General features: G+C 42.8%; 1 protein-coding gene across 5 annotated transcripts in view; it reads left to right on the top strand.

Moving 5' to 3' along the window:
• HMGA2 (high mobility group AT-hook 2) overlaps positions 1 to 24,486 on the top strand; it is a 123,066-nt gene that overhangs the window by 43,136 nt on the left and 55,444 nt on the right. The window lies entirely within an intron of this gene.

Raw genomic sequence — 24,486 nt, 5'->3', positions numbered from 1 at the left:
TACAAGGGGTCTTCTCAACTAAATGAAGAAGAAATATGCCAGAGACCTGTAAATCTAATTAAGCCTGTATAGGACATGAATGGAAAATCATTATTTATTGCTTCTCAAATATAACAACTAGAAAACCAACAGAAATGGTTAGGGTAAAAACAAACAAAAGGAAGTATTTTTTCCACACAACACGAATTGTTGAGCTTGTTAGCATAGGAGTTCTTCATGTCAGATGTGTTAATTAGTTTACAAAACTGTTAGACAAATTCAGAGAATAAGGTAAGATACAGGAAAAGGATTTTTACAGACCTTATACAGAAGATATTTTTAAATTAAGTGGACTTAATGCCATCTCCCATTTAAAAAATGCAAGAAGTATCATTCCATATTTGCTACGTGTGTTTTCCCTCATCATCCATTATTAGCCACTGTCTGAGCTGGCACTACTCTGGAAACAGATTTGTATTCTGACTCACTGCAAGTGCTCTTAAGGTCTTAATTTCTAGTTCAGTAGGCTTCAATATTATAATTAATACCTCAATAACAAATTTAATCTGAAATACTATTTCCAACATATTCTACAATAAAGAATATGTATTTTGATGGATGTGAAGTATCTGGGACCATTGGACTGGAAGTGTGCCTCCAAATTTAACATATGTTTAAATGGCACAAATCAAGATAATTTCTTTTATATGCAGAGAAACTGCAGTTGTTTCTGTGTGCTTTCTGTCAAGTCTTTACCTGCTTTAGATATGCCAGTATATGGTAGTATGCTGTAGGAGGACTTTTCTGAACACTGAATAGAAATATTAACTTTTTAAATGAACACGAGTGCAGGACAATTTGTTCCAGAACAGCGCATCTTCAATTCCATAGCAGCGTATCGATGTCTCCATGTCCATTATCATACATATATATACCCATCTATATGTGTCTGTGAGAAAGAATAACCTTTGGCGTGTCGCAAGTTCTGTAGGTAAAAAACTTTTCATATTAATACCCAAACATTTCCAAATGTTCTGGTTTAGTTATACATAATGAAGTGTACTTATTAGTCAGACAGGAACAATTGTGAACATGCTGAATTTCAGATAGTATTGTGGTAGAAGTTACATTTGAATTCACTGAATTTCATCCTGATACCATGAGGTGAGATGTAATGAATACAGGCAGAGCAAGAAAATAATGCCTACCATACTGCTGCTCTTTATGACTGATCTTGATGAACTTAAAGGTCTTTTCCAACCTAAATGATTCTATGAATCTGTTCTTCCTCCTCGAAGGAAAAAAAAAAAGAAAGAAAAAAAACCAAGAGCAAAGATATTAACTAAAAGCACCCTTTCAAAATGACAAGTCAGATACACCTGTGGTAGAAGTCTGTGGAGTCTGCTGACTTATTCCCCAGCTTATTTTGCACAAACATAATGTGCAAAATTATGTGATTCAGACCCAAATGCCCTCAGGGGGTGCTGGGAGGTGGAACTGCACCACTTGGCAGGGCTGCCAGGCAAGGAGGCAGGTCCCCAGCAAGCTTTCCATTGCACAGGCTAAGCCCTGCTGGCAACAGGGATGGTAGGGAAGTGTTGGTTAGAACATGTTCTGCAGTACTGCACAGTTACTGTCTCCGTCTGGTTAGAAGTTGTTTGGTTTTTTTTTCCTTTTCCTCTGGATTATGTCAGTGGAACATGGCATGAATTAGAGATGTTTTTTAATACATTAAACCAGTACAGATTCTTTATCCCCTATAACACTTGAAAACAGCCTTTACCTATTGCAGCAATGTCTGAGCACCTCCATAAAGTTTTGTGAATTCAGCAGGAATAGATACAAGGTAGTAACAGTCCCTTTTATAGTCAGCAAAAATGAGATTTATTGTTTAGCTCTGAGAAGTATAGAAAGTCTTTAGCACAACTGGGACTAGCATCAAAATCTACCAGTCCTGTTTCTTACAGGGTTGATCCTCCTTCTGCATCAACTTCTGCACCATAGACATGAAGCCTTTAAACAGTGATTTGTGAAACTGAACACATTAAGATAGATTTTTATATTTTACAGAGGTTCCTGTTAAAGATGGGGAACTAGTTACACATTTTTAAAAATATGTTTATGGTCAGGTTAATTCAAGCCATGAAAACATTGCCAAATAATGCAGTGCTGCCTCTGTCACATTAATGTTGTTCAGTGGTCGTTTAATTTCCCCATTTCTTTAACTCTCTGGAGAGCAGCAGGTGTTCAAGTGGACATAAAAATCTACTGAGTGTGCAAATTATCTGGGGGCTCTGTGCAGAGAGAATGTGATGACAGTGTTTCTGTTTTCACCACAAAGTTCCACTCCCAATTCCAATTTAGGTCCAGTTACTGAAGCTATCAGAAGGGAAACCAGATCCTTTGAGCTCCTGTCTCCTTGGTTGAAGGGGACAGTTTTAACCGCAGGAAGACTGTGTTGCCATTTAACAGATCCTGTTTTTTCCAAAAGATCTGGGAAGTTGTGAGGAGCAATTTAGAGCGGCTCAGGGCAAAGACAGGTTGCTGCAAAACTAATGTAGCTGGGCCTGCATATGCAGTGCATGATTCCTTTCTGGGAATTTAAGCTTAGTGTAAAAAGCAAAGAAACCATAAACAAAAATAAATCCTTGAGAACAAGTACTTTGCATGCTTAGCACGAGTAATAGAAACACTGGTATCTCAGTGAAACAGCCACAGGCTGTATTTTTGCTTCTGGTTAATTAATCTCTGTAGATCTGTGACAAGAACAAGGTAAAACCTGCATGACTGTCCCCAATTTCATCTTATCTCCTCTGCCTTGTGCAGAATGAACTTTTGGGGAAGCCAGAGGACCTGAGGAAAGATTGCAGCTGAGATGTTGTTTTGTGGGGGAGGACAGAGACTTGGTGTGTGGTGATTCCAATGCAAGTGCTCCCAAACTGTGCTATGTTCTGTACAGTCACAGGAAAGGCTTGCAGTCAACAAGCCGGAGGAGGAGAGGGACAAAAGGGATGAGCTGGCACCAACTTTCAAGCCACTGCCATATAGTTTATCCCCTGTCTTTGGGGCAAAGTTATCTGACACTGGGAAGTTGAGATAGCAACAGGCTTCTTCCTAGAGCTGTGTGCTGAAAGTGCATGCAGGATTTTTAGGATGCTTGAGGTTATGCTATCATCAGAAAAACATTGCCACCCTCCATTGGGTTGTAAAGGACAAAGTCAGGGTGACTTCATGTATGCTGCCTTGTAAAGGAATGAAGGCAGTGGGTTGATCAGCATTGATAACACGCAGCTGTGGCCTTGCCTCAGAGGCAGTGGGTTGATTGACATGGATGATGTGCAGCTGTAGCTTGTTCCTGCTAAGTGGTTAAATAGCCCTGAGGATTGTGGGAGAGGGGGTTGGATGGAGGAGGAGTAGTGTGGTTTGGCCTCTGGAGGAAGGAGAAGCAGCATGTACAGTAGAATCTAGTTTGATTGTGCTGCAACACTGCCTGGCCCTCGGAGCAACAGGAATTGTTACTTACCCAAGCAGCTAGGCCAGTCATTAGCAGCTTTATTGGAATAAAAAGGTTACATATAAATTAGGGGACTTGACAGGATTTGTGACCTCTTAACTCCACATGTGCACCCCAGCCATGTTCCAAATCCCTGTCCAGGCAAGACTCAGGAGCAGACCAGCCTCCAACTATTTCCTCTCCCAAAACACATACACATTTTCCTCTGCAAAGGAGTCCAGAACACCCAGGCTAGAATGGAGCTGTGGCATGCTTAAGCCACATCTCTGATCTGGATGATTGGCACACCACAGCATTCAGCTGCTACTCAGTCTAGACATGGCCAAAGTAAGCTTCAGGTTTCCTCCAGACTCCACTGGGCATTCCTCACTATCCTGGAGGGTCTCCTCTGCAGGCCAAAAGTGAGAGAGCACAGAGGGTATGAGGAATTAAAAGGAGAATAGGACTGGGAAAGACACACAGAAGAGTAAACTGGATAATTAAAGGTATAGAATTAATTTCAGGTGAAGAATCGGATAGAGCAAAGCTCTTAGGCCAGGAGGGAAGATGACTGTGGGTATGATGTGTTTTACAGGGTCTTAAAAATCACTCACGGCTCATAGAAAGGGAAATGCTCACTGTCATTCTTCATATAACAGAATTGGGAGTCATTTAATGAAAGTAATAGCTGGTAGGTCTGAGAGAAACAGAAGAAGGTGCTTTATCACGTAAGGCATGTTAAAACCCCTTACTACAGGATGTTGCAGAAACTGAAAGTTTTTATGGGAATTCAAAGATTAATTGGACAGATTCAAAGAATGTGATTTTAATCTTGGGCTATTCAATACCAGAGCTTAGGTTCAGGAAGTCCCAGAGCCATAAGTCATCAAAAACTGAGTCAGCATTATGGCAAGTATCACTATGTGCTTGTCTTACTCATATGCTCTTCACTAAGTGTTCTTCACTGGCAACCATTTCAGGAGGGATACTGGCCTTGATAGGCTAACTGGAATGCCCATTCTCATCTTTTTAGGAAAGAGGTAGTGGAGAAGAGATAGAGTTTGAGATCTGCATAATGATGTAGAGATTTTACTAATAGCATGATACTAATAACCAACTGAGCGAGGCACTGCTGTAATTAACAGTGGAGAGCTGAGCATGCCCTATTACAGTCACTTGTTTTCATTACGAGAAACCTTTGCAGCCCTGCTCCAGCTGTTTGGAAACTGTGAGGTCTCAGCTCCTGGGGCTGAGTACTGTCAGTTGTCAGTGAAGTCCTTCTGAGAGCATGGTGAATTCAAATTGGCAGCAAGCAGGATTAGGTCATTTAGCCCTCTCCCCCCCAGATGAAAATGCTTGTTTAGGTCACATGGAAAATTAGTTTCTCCTTTAGCAGACATCACAAAATTAGTACATGGTAAACTGTATACAGGATTTCGTTAAATATTACTTTTAACCCATAATTTTGTTAAGCGGATGGTTGACTTTTGACACTATTTCAGAAGTGGAGATCGGTAATTAATCATACTGCATCATTTGTTTATATTAAAAATTTGCATTCATTTGCTATGCAAATATGTATTTATTTGAATAGGGTGCTGCAGCAGAATATGCCTGTGTATGAGACAAGAGACAGCGCTCATGATGGGAGGCTATTTACTACAGTTCAGCCCCAGTCTGTCACATCTGCTTTTATGTCATTTGGGGCCTTTCTTGATCTGGGAGATTTGTGCTGAACTGCACAAACTTCACTTGTTTGTTTTATGAGGTGAGAATAAGGGGATGCTGAAGAGCATTTCTGCTTGTAATATGTTCTAAGACCTTGTGCTGTTGAGGTGAAATGGATTAATATACTGTCTCTGTTCACTAAAATTCCCTTGGCGTGCTTCAAGCTTGAATAAAAGTGATTAAACAGATTAAAATAAAATAAAAAAGTGATTTAACAGAAGAATGGAGGTAATTTCACAGTTTTTTAGTCTTTTATATCTTTATATGGTGTAGATGAGTAATTTAGTAAGGTCTGAATTACAATTAAAAGGCGAAAGTGAATTAAGAGTACAATAAAATTATATATTTTATGTAAAAGGGCTTTATATTTTTGTAATTTCTATTTAGCTGGGCCAGCAGACTGTAGAGCAGATAGAGACAGTCAACACTTTATAAGTAATGTAAATGTGTAGTGATAATGTAAAAATAGTTTCTATTCCTTGGTGTTCCTCTTCTTTGCCCCTTAGTTGTCATTTATTTTAAAACATCAAAAGTTCTCTCATATAAAAACTATGCATGTGATTTTGTAAAGTGCCTCGGTGCCTTTTATATGTAATTTCTGTAGCTGTACAGAAGTTTTTCTGAAAGAGAACGTATATACCAGGCTTCATGAGATTGGCTGAGAATCTTAAGAGGCTTAAAAGAGAAACTGCTTTTATATTTGCCTTCAGGATTTTGAGCTTTTACATTAAAAATAGATTAATAGTGATGTATTTTAGTATTTTTATACATGCATTTGGCTCCAGCATCTGAGAGTTTAAGAAACTCACCAAGTATGACAGGACACATTGTGGTACTTGATGCAGCTTCTTTCAAGAAGGTAGCTCCCAGCTGTTCTTCTAAGAGACTTCGTTGCCATCCTCTCTCCTCTTCAGCATCCCATCCACTCCCAGTCTGGACTGTTGCTTCCATAACCTACCTTGCTGGCACCAGTAGCCCAGCTTTCCTCCCTTCTTCCCATTCCCTGCCTCTCCCCCAGTCCCACTGAAGTGGCACAGAGCTCAGTCTGATCATGATATCTCAGGGAATGAGCTTGGGCTCCATGCCACGTCTTACCTCACACCTCACGCACCAGGAATGCTGCATTTCTTGAATGATGGTTTTGACTGGCATAATCCAGGGGTTCTTGTATCCATGAGTATTCTCAGGCTTACATCCATACCCACAAGTACTCCTCCAGTCGGTACAAGTGGCAAGGTGAGTATCAGAAGGGAACCTTTCCCATTCTGCTAGAATAACTTTTATATAGGAATCTCTGAGGAGGACTTTTTCCTGACCCATATGACATGCTTAGCAGACTGCAGCCGTTTCAAACAATTTCAACCCAGCATATGAATTACTTACTTGAATGCTTTGGTATGTTGTATAAAATATGTATTTAGGGCAGGGGGGTTTTGTGTGTTTCGTTTGTTTTGTTTTTAAACATATCTGTGCGTAGCTAGAGGAAACTGCTTCTTCAAAGACATACAAGTCTGCCCATTAAAGGTGGAGAACCAAGTCCCGCTTCAACTGAAGCCACTTTAAGAGGTGGCCAGGAGGCTGGAGCCTCACACAATGACAACTCTGTCTCTCCCTATTTGTTAGGAAAAATGTAGTAATCCAGAGCTATACTAAGATTTCTCATTACAGAGATGATGTAGCTTTTTTCGGTACTCTGCAGCACATTTGCTGGTGTATTATCAGTTACTATCACAGGCAATAAAAGCTGATCTGAAAAGCACCAGGTATGTTATTTCTTCCTCTTTGCTGTGTTTCTTATTTGCTAGATGGCAAACATTGCCAGCTCAGGTCTGGCAGACCCAGCAAAGACTGGTTGCCACAGGCTAATAGCAGGAGATACAACAGTGCTTTATTTTCTAAGGATACATAGGCAAGACAGGGATGCATGGATTTAGTAGCAACGGGCATCTCAGTGGTATGTATCCTGGTGGGGCAGGGTGTAGAGGAGATAGATGGTGGAGCTGGAGCAGTGTTGGGGTGTCTGCTGAGTAGTGTGTGTCCTGAGCTGAGCTGATGTAAAACAGGAAAAATCCGTCAGTGGTGAAGATGTTCCCTGCACCAGCAAAGCATCGTATCAGGGTTATGTTGAGGAGTTGCAGGCAGAGAGCTGGATGCCCCAGGTGTAGCACCAACAAAGTTTTTCATGCTAATACAGGTTAGTGCTAAGGACCAGGGCCGGGGAGGTATCCACAAATCCACACCAGCAAGCTGTAAGCCATTATTTCCTACAGTCACCTTGGGTGAGAACAGCGGTGCGGGGTTGTGGCTCGTGGCGGGGTCTTGGCTCTGGCAGCTGGATTCCCTCTCTGCAGCCATCTTGTGCTCACTCCACACGGCTGGCCTGATGGAGTCCATGCAGGTCTCTGGCCAAGAAATAAGTCCGCAGTGTGAACCATTTCAAACACCTGTTATTTTTCAAATGACTGGTTCGTTGTGGCAGCATTAGTAGTGCATGAGAAGGTTTGATGGTGAGTCATGGATGGTTGTTCCAGAAAGTTTGCTCCCTAGGGCCAGAGCTGTGCTGTACATACCAGTAATAGCACACAGGCTCTTCCAGAGGGCTACCTAGTTGCTGCCTGTGCAGCTGAGCATCTCCTGCATGTGCACTGTGCCTGCACTGGGCTTAGCGCTGGTGCTGCACTGGTAGGGGTGCAAGGGCAAAACCAGACTGAGGAGCCCCTAACTTACAACAAGGCTAGGCATGCTTGTTTTCAATCGCTGGCTGGTAAAGAGCCTGTGTATGGGCTGAGCATCTTAGATACCTGCTTACCATTCTGTCTGGACTGTGAATTTTCACGATCGTGTGTGTAATTTAGCATGAAACAATTTTTCTGATTTCTTCAGTGTCAAGCATCATGTGAATTCTGTCTAGAAGGCATATTGTCTAAGCAAAGAGTGAGACATCTGAATCCTTGCATACACAGGATATGTACCTGCTAAGCTGCCTTTTTATGACTGTATATGTCAGTCATTATTCTTTTATTTTCCCAATCAGACTGACTAGGAGAACAGTGTTTCCTTGTAGAAATGGAAGATATACAGTAAAAAGCATCCAGACATAATAACATCATTTTTTTTAACCATCAGTATGATTTTAAAAGAGCTAAATCAATTATTTTTGAAATATGGTAAAAATCGTTTGCTCCCTGGTTGACAGCTGTGTGCGCCAAGTTCTGCTCAGTAAGCCAGTTTTACAGCCAGTTGTAAACTCTCAAATATAGGGGTTTATAATGGAAACTGCAACTCTGCCTTCACCAAGGCTGTGCAGACACACCACTGTAATACCAGTTTGATTAGATGCTGCACAGTTATACCGGGTAACAAAAGCAAAGGGCATGCAGTGTTTTAGCATCACACATACTGCTTTTATTCAGGATACTTGGCGGGTGAAAATCTGAAGGGGAGAACTAGAAATAGAGTCTCTAAGCTGTTTGAATTCCCTCCTTGCAGCACTGGTTTGTGAAGTGATTTATTTGCGCTGCAGCCTATAGACCATACATCACCTTCCTGGTTGGCTTTGTTGGCACCTTGTCACATTCTTGAGGGCTTGAGGAATTCATTGTTCTTGTTTGAACTGATAAGAACAAAAAAGGATTTTCTGCGGAGACCTTGGGAAGGCAGAGGGGGAGGAATGTTGACATGAAACAGCAGGGCTGCACTTTCCCAAGCCTTTCAGCCAGTGCAGCAGCCCACATTTTTCCTTAGCTGGGGAGCTCAGGCTTGAGGTGTGCTGAGCACCACTTTACATGCTGCTGCTTGCAAGCTTGGCCCAGGGTGGTGGCAAAGCGAGGAGGGAGCAAGGCAGTAGATGCTTTTGGGGCTCAGGGTAGTATCACTTCAAAGGGAATTTTGCATAGTGGCAGACCATGATCGCCAAGAGGAATGTGAAATGTTGAGTGTCGCTTGATTTGAGCCAGCCCTCCAAAATTCACCTCACTGTGTGCGTGCCTTTTGCGAAAGGTGCCACCCTGATCTTTCTTCCTCTGCTGTATCCTTGAATGCTGAACTCAGGAAGGTGGCATAAAGCTCTTGGTTTCAGCTGTCACAAGAACCAGTCCTTGAAGATGGAACACGTAGTGGATATTGAGAGCATCACTTTGGTTCTTACAGGCTTGGTAACAAGCACTGGTACAGACATAGTATCTTGTCACTGTCCTGAGGGTCACTATCCTGGATGAAAACTCTAGCTGTTTTTGGTTTGGTTTTTTTTCCACATTTCCTCAACATTATGAAAAATATGTGTTTTCTTGCTCCTCCTGAAAGCCCAAAAGGTCACCACAAGGGCTTGAGGCTTACAAAGATGTGCCAGTATGAACCATATTGGTACCGATGAGCAATGAGCTACAAAAAATACCAATTTGAACTAGAATTTTTGCTGGAGCGGACAACCATCTGCTCCAAAGTTTTTCCCCTGCTATGTGCACAGAGGAGGGCTGTGCTGTTTTTATGCCTTCAAAAGTACCAGGGGAAAGGAAATAATTGCCTCCTCAAGCTCTCTTGTTGAGAGGGTATCAGAAAGGTCTAACAGAGGCTGTCCTTGAAATAATATCAGCTCTCTTTGTAATAATAATAATAATAATAGAAAAAATAGCTCTTTACCTTTTCAAGTGGTGCCAGACTTAAATTTCAAAATGCTGATGGCAAATAGGTAGAGCTTGTATCATTTTTAAGTTCAAACAGAAACAAGGGTGTTGATTGCAAGAGGAGAGTATAAGGTCAGTGTGTGACAAAGGTTCTGACCAAAAAAAAATCTTTGCTTCTGCTTTCATGGTTACTTTTACCATTTAGGATACTGAGCTGCTGATTACAGGCTACATGGTGTCTACAGGACCATCTAGCGTGATCCATAGATGTAACAAGACACTTGGCAGTACAGCCCAGGCTGATGGAGAAGGCAAGGGCTTCCCTCTCCTTAGTGCTGTTGCCCAGTCATGGGAGGAAGGCAGGGAACCATTACAGAAGACAAAGCTCTTTCTCAGACCCTTTTCATTCATGTTGTATCCTGCAGAGTCATGTGCCCCTAAGATGCAAAAAGAGTCTGTGCTTGTTTGAGTAAAAAAGAAATTGAGCCCAAATGCATACTTGAGACCAAAAAGCGTAGGATTACTTCAGGCAGGATATGGTGAAATGAGAGGAGAAAACAGCAGAATCCCATACTTACCACTGTGAAATTCTGCTTTAATGTAATTCTTACATGTTTCTATTGCCTCATCAGTTTTACAGATAAGTTTTATAGTAGATGCTGGTGTGCAAATATCTCTGGGCTACCAAGGCAGGAATGATGATGAGGGAAGTAGGAAGAATCAAGACAAGCTCCTTGTTTGGAGCCAGTGGCCAGCATCTCTCTGGGTTACTGCAGCAGAGGATACAAGCTGGCCTGAACTCCCCCTTCCTGCCACCACCCAGGCTTCAGCAAAAGGGGAGCCAGCCTGGTTCCTACCAGCCCCAGCGAGGCTCTCACCACCACCCATTCTCCTACATCCTGGCCATCCCCTGCAACAGGAGGTGTAGCAGGATTCACAGGCTTTCCTTATCTTGTACATGGGTGGAAAGAGAGACTGGCTAGCCAGGTTATAAAGCTATATATAACCCAAAGCCAGCTCTGACTGAATCATCATTGTTTAAAGAGCAGTTCCTTCCTGGGTTTCATTGAGACAAGAAAGACTCCTTTGCTGCTCTAGGCGAGCTGAATTGGCCATGATGAGGGGTGGAAGGTGTGGGTATGCATGCTGCTGACATAACAGCCACCTTTCGGTGGTAGCGAGTGCAAAATAGCCTTGTAGCTCAAATATTAAGGCTGGCCTAACAGTGCTTTTCAGAGAATACAATTTCTGTGTTATAATGGATGGATTTTTCCACTGTAAGAGCAGACTTGTGTCTATATGTGAGACACAAAGCCAGGCAATATGAGTTATGATTTAAATCAGCTTCTGTCACCCAAGGAAGTGTCTCTCATTAGACCAGGTCACCTGCCAAGCCAGAGCACTGCAGGAAGCACTGGTTTGAAAGCTCTATGGGGAGTATGAGCATCCTCACCAATGCTGCTTGTCATGGGAGGATGGAGGGAGAGATGAGGCAGCGTCCAGGGAGGAGAGAGCAAGCTGATGTTGACAGGACAGAGGGGAGAGAATGGAGTGGTGAGGGATGTTGAAGTGGCAGTGGCAGAGAGCCGAGGCGATGTGGCAGGCAAAAAAGCAGTGGCAAGGTGTCCTGGCTATGGGCAGTCAGGAAGCATCAGTGTATGATGCAAAACTTGCCTGCCCGGGTTCATGACCTCAGTCCAGACAGTGTACTTTGTGTTCTTCAGTTTTCATCATGGGTTAAATAGGAATGGTAATTCCAGTCTTTTGCATTGTGAAATATTTTGAGATCTTTGGATGAAAACCAAACATTTATTTTACTAGCACATGGGACAGAAGAAAACCTTTTTACCTAGGAAGGCCTGCTTCTAGGGGTCCAGATCAGTTCCTTTGGGGTTGGGACAGGTAAGGTCATTGTCTACCTGTTGCTTAAACCACAGAAATGTTATCTGTAATTTAATATTTAGTACCTTTTATTGCCTAAGAGAGGTTCACATTTTGACTTTGTTACTCCTAGTAGTGGCTGCTAAGAATATATACAAGGATAAAATACATATAAGGTGTAACGGGTGAAGTGCCAATGTGTATGGATGTTCATGTGTATATGTGTAAGCCTATCTTTGTAATGTGTGAAGCAGCTTATATACAGGGCAAAGACTGAGACAAGCTTGTATTTTTTTATAAGTCAGTATTGGCTGGTCTCATAAAAGAGTTTATTTCTGCCTGAAAATCTTGCCTTGCTTGCAACTTAGGCTGGTCAAATTTACAGTAACTATGGCATTTCAAATGCAGTTTGTAAGAAATGCTGTTCTGTTGACAGCATGGTGTCTTCTTGACATCACTTGAACAGGTATACGCATCTTTGGCAATGGCTGCCAGAAGAATATTAGATACTAATTTGGAGGCAGGTGGAGTTTATAGTATGAATGCCCCCTGTACTTCTTCGCTTATAGTGCAAAATACTGCAAACATATCTAATCTAAGAGCTCTTGCTCACGTGAGTATTCCTCCTGAAGTGAGGGCTGCTGGCTCAGGCACTGCCTTTGCAGGTGTTTTTAATGGTTTTATTTTCAGATGACCCCACGTTGTCATCTGTTTCTCCAAGTCCAGCTCCTCCGACATTCACATTGGCAAACTTGCCAGCTTTGAGCCTTTTCTCAAGCTTGGAAGCTGCCCTGCTTTCTAGGGCTGAGCTCACTGACAGTGTATCACTGCTCTCTACTGGAGAAGCACTGAGCTGGACCCAGGCCTCTCTGGGTCTCCAGCTGTTTGTCAGGAATGCAGGTGTGATGGCCAAACCGATAACCTTTGAGCCTTCAAGAGCAAACTTAACACACAGCTTATTCTTGTTCCCCATACAGCACAATTTAGGGTCTTTGTTGTGTAGGCTGGAGACCAGAGTTTTCGGAAGGAAGATGAGAGAGGTAAATACAGTGATGCTGGCTGAGCATAAACATCTGTGGTCACATGGACTCACCCCCTGATAGTGCAGGACAGCAGACACTGGTGTAATTTTCACAGGTTTCTGCTCTAGCCTGGAGTATGGTTTCCTGATTGCATTTGCAGTCATTTAATGTTCCATCTGTGAAACGTTTCTTCTGGTCAAGTGCAATGTCCAGTTATGAGTGTATTGTTTTTCTGCTCAAGGGGTGTAGCAAGCATGAGGTCCTAAGAATTCATGTTGAAAGAGACTTGCTCTGGTCATCTTGATTAGATTTTGGTAGTTGCAGAAGTTAATCTGGCTGTTGCATTGAGTCATTTTTCAAAGACACAGGCAAGTGATCAGGTCTTCCCCACAAAATGAAAATTATTTAAAATAGTCTCTTCCACTTGAGCCCCCCGCTCCCCCATATATCATATACATGCACCCATGATATACCTTCTAATTTCATACACTTTTGTAGCTCTGACATCTTTTTTGCTTGAAAACAACTCAAACATAAATCATAAAAAGGCAGCTTTATAACAACTTTAAAGTGCTATTATATTCTGCAGCATTCCAAGTGAATTATTGCTGTGCTGTCAAAGAAAACAAAAACATTTGGGAAGGACTGTTTATTTTACAGTGGTTGACCAAAAGTATGCAAGTGGTTATAAAAAATGTAGACAGCTAACGATGGGAGGTGCCATTGCTCATTCTGTAACCCATTCACAAACCTTTGACGCTGATTTTAGATCACTAGAGATAGAGCTAGGCACTTCCCACAGGAAAACACACACACTTCCACATCACTGAATTTACAAACAAAATGCATGGTTCTCCCCTCCCTCCCCTCCACCCAGATCCTTCTTCCCCAGCCACCCACACAGCCAAGCAAAAACCACGGGCTTTCTATATGTGTAGTAATGCCTATTCAGCCAGCTGTTTCTTTGAACTGTTTTCCACGCAGACAAGGTGTAACTTGTCGAGCTGTGTATTTAAATTTGACCTGTCTTTCAGAGAAACCTTTTTATTAGGGTGGTACCATCTTCACTGCAATAGGGTACTATTTCCTATCATTAGACACTCTTTGTACATAGCTCCCCAAATTTTTACATGCAAGTTGGAGTCTGTATGCTAATGTGTTTGTCAGCGTCCTGGAAATATGGCATGTGGCTCTGGTCTGCTCATGCTAGTGGTGGGACAGAAGGTGGCCCAAAGGATGATCAGGGAAGCTGCCATATGAGTAACTGCCCTGTGCTGAATGACTAAGCTGAGACCTGGAAGAGAGGGGATTTAAAAGAGCCTACAGAGTCACGAGAGGCATGGAGAGAGTTGGTAGGGATTGGCTGTGGACTAGCTTTTGTAAGACAGGAGTGAGTGGAATCAGCTAAAGTCAACAGTAGCCTGTTTCAGAACAAGCAGAGATGGTTCTTCAAACGGCAAGATGTAGGTAAGTGGATATCCGTGCCACAGGGCATTGGATGCTAACATTTTATGAGGGTTCAAGGGAACACTGGAAAAATTCATGGAAGGGAGATCCTTTGAGGTTACTAAACACACACGGACCACATGTAGCTGAGGAGCTCCCACAACATAAAATTACTAAAGGTTTGGAGAGTATCAGGGGATTACCCTTTCTCTGTGTGTCCTGTTTTCTAGGCATCTTTTTACAGAAAAAGAAAACAGCGATAGATCAACATCTGTTCTGTCCTAGTAGGACCATTCCTGTATACATAGCCTAAGACTAATGGTGGAGATATTTTGTAAGTGCACTCAGCTTCTTTTGCCTTCCCTCTTAACAACAGTAATGCAGGCAGGAATGAATACTTGAAGATGCTGAACACCTTAGGATGAGCATTCTTACTTTTGTGCATGTTCTTTTTGTATGAGCACCATATAGCATCAGCCTCCAACGACACAATACTAAAGGGTCAATCTTCAGCATGATGCTGACTTCATTGGAAATCTTCCTGGATAGGGGACCAATCCTAGGACGTTCTTAAATCCTTTGGTCAGGATCCTCATTAGCTAAGTGCTGACCTTGGCATCCTCAAATACACCTCACAGTTACCGTCTTTCAATAACGTCAGAGGCCATATACATGTCTACAGTGTATCTAAGCATCAAGTTACCTGTGCTTGTCTATGAAAATAGATATCGTAGAAGCTCATACTATACTTGTCCACATTTATTCTGGCTTGAGTGTAAGTAAGTGCATTTATTAGGCTGATGCAGAGCCCACCAAAGTCAGTGGAAATTAGGCTTTACTGAGGATTAGATCAAGCCCTTGGTGCTGCCCTCAGGTGCTTAGCGGTCTCCCAGTGTGCAGACACCAAATTTAGTACTTCTGAAGAGGGCATGTCTTCTTAGAAGGTCTGTATCTGTTGACACTGCCCAGCATGAAACACTTCACTGATCACCATCCCTTTCTGCTCAATCCCTCCTGCAACAAGACATCTGCCAGAGGCTTTTACAAAGAATAGCAATTGTGATTTTTAGCAAATGAGTCCATTAAGAAATGGGAAATGGCAGGAAAAGAAAGCAATGGCAGAAAAGTCACCTCTGATTTGGGAATGATCTTGCATTATATTTCCTTGGTCTGTGGTGTCCTTGAATTAGCCATCTTGCTTTGGTTGGTCACAGTGTAACTGTTGGTTGGGTGAGGGAGGAATCCCTAAAAGCAGAACAGTAATAGTCATTGTCATAATGAATAATAACCATAATAATAATAAGAATTTATGGGGGAAAAAACCCTGCAAGTCCTCATATTCATTGCAAAGTGGTAGAAATATCTGCCTTGGTCTCCATCAGGTTTTAGCTGCCAATATCCTGCAGGAAACTAAAACAGAGAAACAAAGAAAAGCATTAAAGGAATATTGTCCACCCACTGCCATACTCCGCACACGCCGAAACATGTGCAGGCTCCATACGGTTGTTAATGAAGATCTGTTGATGAAGGACACATGTGAATCCCAGTGAACCTGCCTTTCATAGATGTGCCAGGATTACTGCATCACTGGTGTTGACACATTTCCCTTCCCTATAGGTGCACACCCTTTCGCATGCATTCCTGCAGTGCATGTGAATTGGTCTGAGGAGTTCTCCAGCTACGCCCTTTACGTGGAATTTTGTTAGAAAGCCAAGGTGGGGAGTATCTTTGAGCTGCTTAACAGCTGATCAGTCCTTTTGCCCTCTATTTACTACACTAGTACATCAGTAGTGCCAAGGACTATACAGTATTACCTTGCATGGCTACGTAACTAAAGCTATCTTCCCTGACCAGAGGGAAATAAGCATGCAGACGCCTGCTGCTGTTGGCCAAAAGCAACCTTAGTCAATGGGAGAGAGAGCGATGTTTTGTGCTTGGTCTTTTTGCTGCTTGTATTAGAATCATGCACTGCTATTTCTATCTGTTTTGCCAATTGGCATCCATCCACCTTTTCTGTTCATGCTCAAGCAGCCAGGAACACTACAGCAGGAGAGGAAGCCCCTTCTCATATGTTGCTGGCTGAGCTGCCAATGGCTTGTGTTTGTAGTGGATCCAGCAACAAAACAAAACACCATCAAATCAGCTGTGTTTGCTAAGGAATAGGTCCGCTGAATAGTATTGGAGCAGTGTCCTGGAGTTTCCCTTCCTCTTCAGTTCACAATAAAAACATGAAGTTTATTTAACATCCAAAGCAAAAACGGGGATATGTTTCTCTGAACTCGAATAGCTATTTTGTTAGACCAAAAAAACACCAGAAGGAAAACCCCAAGTCACTTACTACTCAAATGTAAGTGGAGGTGAATGAACTTGGTCTGAACTGATCAAGTTGATTAGATGGTTTAATTGAGTTCTGGTACAGCAGAAAAGTAGGAATCTCTTCTGACCAGGAAATGGTAAAAACTGGTTATAAACCAGTTTATATGAGAGAATCTGAGCCATTAACTTGCATGTGCAGATGGGTATACACTTATGTATCTTATGCCTAAGTTACAGCCACAACAGTAATATATTCATAGGGACTGAATAATAGTTGGGAGAAAAAGAGGGGGTAAGGAAACAAGAAAATCAGCCAATTAATTAAAAACATCTTCCAGAGAAATAGCCTACAAATTATGTTTGGGATGCTGAATGGGAACTGGCAGTATGAACACAATTCTTACTGAAAAGCTGTTTGTCGAGGTAGTCATCATTTTGGCACTTGATTTGAAAGGATACACTTGCTGATAGAAACAGGTTTATTCCAAGCCTTCCCCCATGGAAACAGTATCTACTGATGCTGGGGGCTGAATTCTGCTCTTGGTGTCTAGCTAAAAAACGGTCTTTCAGTTTTTCTTCCACTCGCTTGTTCTTAACCACCGACTTATGTGATCACCATGGGGGTCAAGGTACACCCAGCGTGCTGTGTCCTATGCTAACCTTAGTGGAACCACTTACTAGCTGTAGTTCAAAGACTCAGATCAGACTGTTATGTTTTCTAAAGCAACTTACTATCAAGAATGATGGAAGGCAATATTTCTAACATGAATAATATGGTCTTGTAGTTGGACACTTATTTTCAGAATTTTTGTTGTCAGTCCTCTGGACCTCTGGGGAAGTACACTTCACAAGAATGAAAAATTTAATACCTTCTACGTATACCACATTTCTGATATGTAGATCTCTTGGGCTTTGTGTAAAGGAGAATGTCATTGTTCCATGTAGGAAATCAGGCAGCAGAAAGTGGATTGGTGGTGTATTCTAATTCTTCATTCCCTGCCTGATAGACTCTGCTGGTTCTGTTACATGTAAGTGTGTTCCAGGAGTTTAAATTATGTTCTAAAGTACATAATAGATTTTTCCTATTGGTTGCAAGAAGAATAATGTATTTTGAAGAGTTTTATCCCTCAGCTGGGAGAAAAGAGTATTGCAAAAGTGTTTCAGAAACCAATAGGGCATTTTCTCAAAGATCGTCCTTTCTCTTATGTGGAAACTTGCCAGGGGTTTCTGCCTCAGCTCCATCCTAAGGAATACTTTGAAAATGGAAAATCTAGTCAATGAGCCATTCACATTATGGGCATTTCATGTGTTCTTACTCAGTGTCTCTTCCCTGCAAAGCCAGTCAGAGCTGTGACAGCCACGGTGTGGTGTTTTGTAGAGGAAGCTTACAAAAGGGGTGGGACCTAGTGGGACCTATTTTGCCTGTTGGCTGGCCTGCAATAGCCAGCCATGTGCGTGCGCTTAGCCTACTGCAAATGGAAGGTAAAAGGCATCACTTACACTGCTCTCAGTGAGTGAGCATGTGGTCAGTAACTTGACTGTGTGCCTGCGATTCCTGTTTCCAACTGACCCAGAGGCAGTTGGTTGGTAGTGAAAACCTATCTGAGAGACATTTGGCAGGGAAATAGGAGTAATTCAATGTAAACTGGGAGAAGTCAGTTCAAACTTTTCATCCTAGATTTAGCAGGGTTCCCAGCATAGCTGCAATGTCTTGGGAATGTGGGCATTCACTTCTGGGATGTCCCTGAGCCTGGGGTCTCTTGGTGTGGAAATGCTACATAGACAGAACAAAGCACCAGAGCTCCAAGATTCCAAAGTTTAATATCCTTTGGGGTGCATTTCCTTCCTTGCTTTTGTGGACAATGAATAAACCTGGGAGAATAATACAAGTCTAGATTTACTCTATCCTTTTTAATTCTCATATTCTTTATGGCACAAGTTAAGCTGTAAAAGTTCAAGGTTTCAGTTCTGTGTAAATCAGTGTAGAGACATCAAAGAGATAGGGACAGCACTTGCATATAAGAATCAAGGCATAATTTGGGGAAAAAAATAAAACTAGTTCAGTATTATTCAACTAGAACTTTTATACTACCTTAAAGCAAGTAAAACCATCCAAGGTTAGAAAAGTTTTTCCAATAGCCAAATGTTCATCTTGATCATTTTTCAATCATGTAGAAGCAGGCCAGTAATCTGTAAAGCCAGGTAGAGATGCTTTTAGTTGTGGCTTAAAGAATGAAACCTTTTATGATCCTGAATCTCCAATCTTGGTCTCCTGTCTAGTGTTCTGGGCTGTCACTGCCATTCTTCTTATAAAAGGAAATACTTTCTTTTAAGATGGGCAGTGATTTTTGCACAGGTAAATAATATCAGCACATTATTTGGAAAGCATCTGAAAGGCAGGATTCTTTTGTCTGAAAGTTCTGCATTGAATAATTAATGAATTTTCCACATTTAGTTTTTACCAGGGGTACTCACTGTATTCTTCATGCTGTAGGTACTCAGTGGCAGCTAGTGGGTAGATTCAGCTGATGAGGGCTTGCAAATGCTATGTATTTTCTCTTTTTCTCTGCTTAAAAAAACCTCATTTCAGGATTTAGTATTGTCAGCCCTTAGTGCAGTTGCTGGGTGCCTTCTGCATAAAATCAATGCCAGTAGCAAAGACCCTAGAAAAGAGTACAGAACCTCTCATTCCTCTCTGTGGCTGAAGTAGAAACCTTTGCCAGTGGCAAGGGTTTGTGAGCTTGGCTGGTAGGAGGGCTGGTGGCTGGGCAGCTCAGGTGAGGCACTGAGTGCGGCTCTTGAACCCTGCTGAGTCTAGCCAGATCCCTCCAGCCCTACCCTCAGCCCTTAGTGAGGGGTGGTCAGCTCTCGGAAGTGAAGGAAGAACTCCCATATGTGGCTCTGCGCTTTTTTGTGCATGTCCAGTAGCTTGTTGAATCACCCAGAAGCCCATGTGCTTTAATTGCAGCATGCTCCCCAGCTTCACATGTAAAGTGTATTTATTCTTGCCTCAGCTGCAAGCATGAACTTGGCCCACAGAACAGTATTACACATTATATTCTCTTTTCTCGCCTTTTGCAAAATGAAATGATGTGACCTATGTGCTCATGTTCCTCAGACTCCTCTCGGTTAATAACTTTCTTCCCACTCTCCCATCCACTGTAGACTGGGACTGTGATGCTACAGCCTTGGAAAATTGCTCACAGTAGAGTTAGGCAGCTTTGCAGCTCTGCTGTGCCGAGGTCTCTGTTGCCTAGTTGTAAGCAGTGTTGTACTGATCGCTATGGGATGGACAGATGAAGAATGTCCACGGGTGGATGGGAGGGGGGACGTGGTGCTCAGCCACCTTGCAGCGCTGTGCAGGCTGCAGCAACCAGCCAGCCCCACACATCCCCCTTCCCCTCTTTCCCTCCATATCAGCCCTCCTACTTCCTCCTTTTCTTCTTCCCGACCTACTCCACCACTTACTGGCTTAGCCCCATGATTATGGGTCTGTTAACGCTGTGCCTGCTTGCTTCCTCTGAGGAGAAGGAGGGAGGGAGCCCTGTCTCTCCTGCAAACACTCACTCCCAAGGTCTTGGCTGGGGGACAGCCGCTACTGGCAGCGGTCGGGGAGGAACTCGCAGTGGTAGCAGAAGAAAAGAATTTGGCAGGGAGGTGAGCCACATGATTGTGATTCATCCTGCACTCTTGAAATGTGGCAGGAGGGCTAGGAAAGGCTTTGGGTGCCAGCACTGACAGCAGAGACACTCACGTTCAAGCATCACATTCTTTTTATAGTAAGGCATGCCTCATAGGAAAAATATTGAACTTGGCCTTCCAGGATGAAGAAAATAGGCTCAACTATGATTTTACTGCTTGAGTCACTCAATCAGTTACTGGTTGCATGTAGGAAGCCTTCTATTAGGCCAACTTGGAAAAATTGGTTTTAATTAATTAATAGTGACACTGAGCTGTTTTTCAATTTACCTAAAACTGCTTTCAGTTGTAGTTCCCTTTAAGTAAAAACTCTCTTAAGATACCATAATTCAGAAAAGTAATCACCTTAATCCAGTCACTTGATGTAACTGCCTTTTAGGTAGGGCTTTTGTTTTTATCAGGGGTTAGAAGTTTGATGGAAAGGTGAACAAAGTTGTACTGGAATCGTGATGGCTTTGTGGGCCTGATTCTCCCACCTTTCCTCATAGAGGATGGTACCTTAGCCCTGGGTTGCATGCGTGTCCCATTCACATCCCACTCAGGAATGATAGAAACCAGGGTGGCAGTTTGAAGACCATATAACAAGTCAATTCCAGTTCAATTTAAAAATTCTGGCTTCCCTTTTGTAGACCAAAACCTTGTTTTGAGAATCCAGCATAATAAGACCATCTCCTTAGCCTTGTTTTGACCCAGGTCTCATGTCTGGCAGGAGGTGGTTGCCAGTGCAGTTGTGGAAGTGCAGTTCACTTGAGGTACACCAGTCTGCACAGCCCTGCACACTCGCAAGGCCCACATTGGCTCAAAGGCTTATTACATCCCATGTGCCATAAATTTGCGTCTGCATCCAAAAATGTAGAGGCCACAGTGTATGGAAGTTCCTCTTCCTCACTATGTGTGTTTATGACAGATTTATATTGATGGCCACAGTGCACCACAGCCACAGGCTTCTATTATATTCAGGCTCTCCTAACTCAGTCCCTGTTTCCTGTTGGAGGTGAGACAAGGTCCTATATGAATGAGAGGTGAAATTACAGCTGAACTTTCTAATTGCTGTTAGTACAGGAGAACCTTTAAGAAACAGAGCAAGACCTTTTGTGTTCAGAGCTACCTCTGCCCTCCCTTGACCACTTTATGTTGTTTGCTTTCTTCCCCCTACAAAAAGCCAATAAACGTGTGCCTATTTATCTCAGTATGTTCACAGAGAGTATGTGAAAAAAAGGTCAGAAGTGCTTTAATTCTTGAAAAAAACCAGCCATTTTCAGCTACCCAGAACTTTCAAAGTGTATACAAAACCACAAATGCTGGTAACTGTTATTTCAGGCCTCGGGCTTAGACATGATAAATTAATACTGTCCAGATTTTATTTTGGAAGCAGCGCCTACTCCTGCACAGACATTCATATCCTGATGAACTTTGGGGCGGCTCAGAGGGGCAGTCACTGCATCCTCCATCTGACCTTGATGGCGACTGCTTCCTCCTGCCTCGCGCGCTGGGGCTGAGCGGCTGAGCCTGGGTGTGAACACCAGCCACAGCTCCAAAAGCTGAGCAAATGTCAAGTTTAGCTCTGCCAGAGTATTCTAGGACCAGATACTTTTTCATCTGATTCTCCTTTCCCTCTGCCCTCTCCCTGCCTCACTGTAACAGCAGAGGATGAAACATCTGACGTTTACAGTGGGGTTCCCAGCACGTTAGGAGTGGTGTCAGCATCTTTGGGGCTTTGAAGAACCCCATCCTGAAGCTGCTTTGATAAACCACAGTCCTCTCATCCTGCGTTGGCACTTCTGTTTGAACTGGAATGATTCCTTCTCAGTTCCAAGCCTAAATTGGGAACCAGAAGGAGGCAATGCTGAGCGGTAACCAGAGAGAGGCAGTGACACATTGACTGTTTCTCTGTCCTCTATAAATGTTCTAACTTCTTACATATGTTGGACAAACATCCTTTTTATTTAGCTTGCTATTGTGGGATGTGGTCACTTTGCCGAGAAGCTGAGGAGAAGCCAGGTCTCCCATGTACATGAGCAGTACCTAACTCCTTGGAAGAGACTATCGAAGAAACTGAAGGAGCCCCAGAAATCACAGGATGCAAAAATGCCTCCAAGCTGCCTTTCCGCTTCTCTTTTCGTCAGTACCAGCCTCTGAATCAAGGCCAGTCGCCTATTTCTTGCTTCAATCCTTGTTTCACTGCAGGATTTAATGGCTTAGGACTTAATGGTTGTTTGCAGTGGTAAATAACTCTGCCTTTGATTGAAAGGAGAGTTCAAAACCTTCTGAACCAAATCCCTCTTTAAACAGCCAGTCTGTAATTTTTCCTTTAGAGCAGAAATCACTGGGGTGTTACTGTCTGTGTCTGCTGTGATTCACCCATCGGCCACCTCATACAGGGTGGTTTCATGCCACTCCTGCCCAAGCCTCTGTGTCACCCCTCACGTGGGAGGTTGTGCTGCTGGCTGAGCCAGGGTATCTGAACAGCCAAGGTGTCTGCTGCTGGATTAACACAGGTTTTTTTGGTCTGACATGTTATTGCAAACATCTGTCTGTGCCTTTAGGTTCCTAAAATATTTTTAAATGCCTGGGTGTATGCATCTTCCCAAAGATACAGAGGAAGTCTGTGGTAGAGCAGGAACTTCTCCCTGGGGGAGGGACCCTGACGGTGCAGAACAGCAAGTAAATCAGTACGTCGTTCATGGACGTTTTTGAAAGGAGCTCAAAACACCAGCTAGTAAAAGGAGCATGTGTGAGATGATGTAACCCTGGCTTGGGAGGAAGAGCTCAGGGCTTCACACTGCTCTGTGGCAGCGTGACAAGTCAGGCTTCCAGTGACAGTCATTTACCCTGCTAGCCTGGATTTTAATGGATTATGGCTGGAGTTGTTGTGGTCCGTTTGGTGGAAAACAAACATACAAACAAACAGATCTGTAGTTTTAGGAGCCTATTTCAAAATGCCAGCCATCTGCCAGGCAGAGGCTCAATAAACTAAGGTTGCAGGAGAAGGTTAGTGCGCACACGTGCGTGCATATGTTCTGCAGGCTTTGCATACCTCTCCAATGACCAGTTTTCTAAGCTGATACTTACTTTGCGGAAGATGCTCCTAGGATTTATGCAGCTGATGGCAATTAAAGAACTATATTGGGGAGACATGCCCTGTTTGGAGGGAATTTAATTACTGTCTCTCAGCGTATTTCTTTTTTTTTACTATATCTCTGTGCTTTGATTGTTTAACCTTGGAAGGTGCTAAATAACTGCACTTCCCATTGTATGTAAAGAGCACCGTAGATGTTGTACACCTTTGCTGGAGGAACGATGTATCTTGAGATCTGTAGTTTTGCTTGTGTCCGTGTTATGTGTGGACCTGGGGTGTGTGTGAGTGGCACAGCCCTTCCAGCCTGGGTGCCTTAATGCCATTTTTTTTCTCAAGGCCCCATCCTCAGGGCATCTGACCCATGAGAGCAGTTTGGTATGTTGGTCTCAGAGAAATCCCATTGAAGAAAACAAGCCAATGCGAACGAGAGTGAAAGACTCCCTTTCCTACCAGAGGAGATACTGTCCCAAGTTTTGCAGTCAGTTACAATGGCAGGGCTCCCACTGACACTGAGGGAAGCTAGAGCATCCCCTAACAAGCTTGCTTGGGAATATTCAGAAGAATGCAGAACCTAGGTGTTAGCGGAAAGCTCTCATTCCTTAAAAAACAGAGGAAAAGCGCTCTTTTAACATTACTGCTTTTTTGACAAACCACTGCAAAACGTGGTGGTGCTCTGCACAACCCAGCTTTGTTTGTACACCCAGCTCTTTATCCCTTCCATGCCACTGTGCTGCAGTATGAATGTAAATCCGCTTAGACCAGTAAAAGATAATTTAAAACAAATAGTAAAATGAACAGCATTCGCAGAGTGATAAAGGAAACACCTTTGCAAACAATGTACACCCATTTTGAAGAATGTTAGTGTCAGTCTCCAAAGTTGCGAATAATATTTTTATTAGGTTTCAGATACACACACACAAACAGATGCAGCATACGCCCATAGATGCTTACAGAGCCTCCTTCCAACTGTATAATTATTACTTCAATCCTCCATCATCACAGCAAATTGTTTAATGCGGGACATAAAATAAAAGTCATTAACAAAGTTTATGAGGAAGCATATTGTGTTTAAGTGCACGTTGTAAAGAAAAAAGTCATTAAGATTGTTCAGGGCATAGTAAGTGAGGAGGGAAGGAGGAAATCATGTTTGTTGAATGTGATTACATGCAGTTTATGCAATTCAAGATTTCAGAAGCAGATAAGATCTTTTAAATCAGCCAT

Source organism: Falco peregrinus, chromosome 6 (assembly GCF_023634155.1).
Source record: "Falco peregrinus isolate bFalPer1 chromosome 6, bFalPer1.pri, whole genome shotgun sequence".
Taxonomy (NCBI): domain Eukaryota; kingdom Metazoa; phylum Chordata; class Aves; order Falconiformes; family Falconidae; genus Falco; species Falco peregrinus.
Note: the sequence above shows the minus strand (reverse complement) of the source record. Positions and strands in the feature narration are given on the sequence as shown.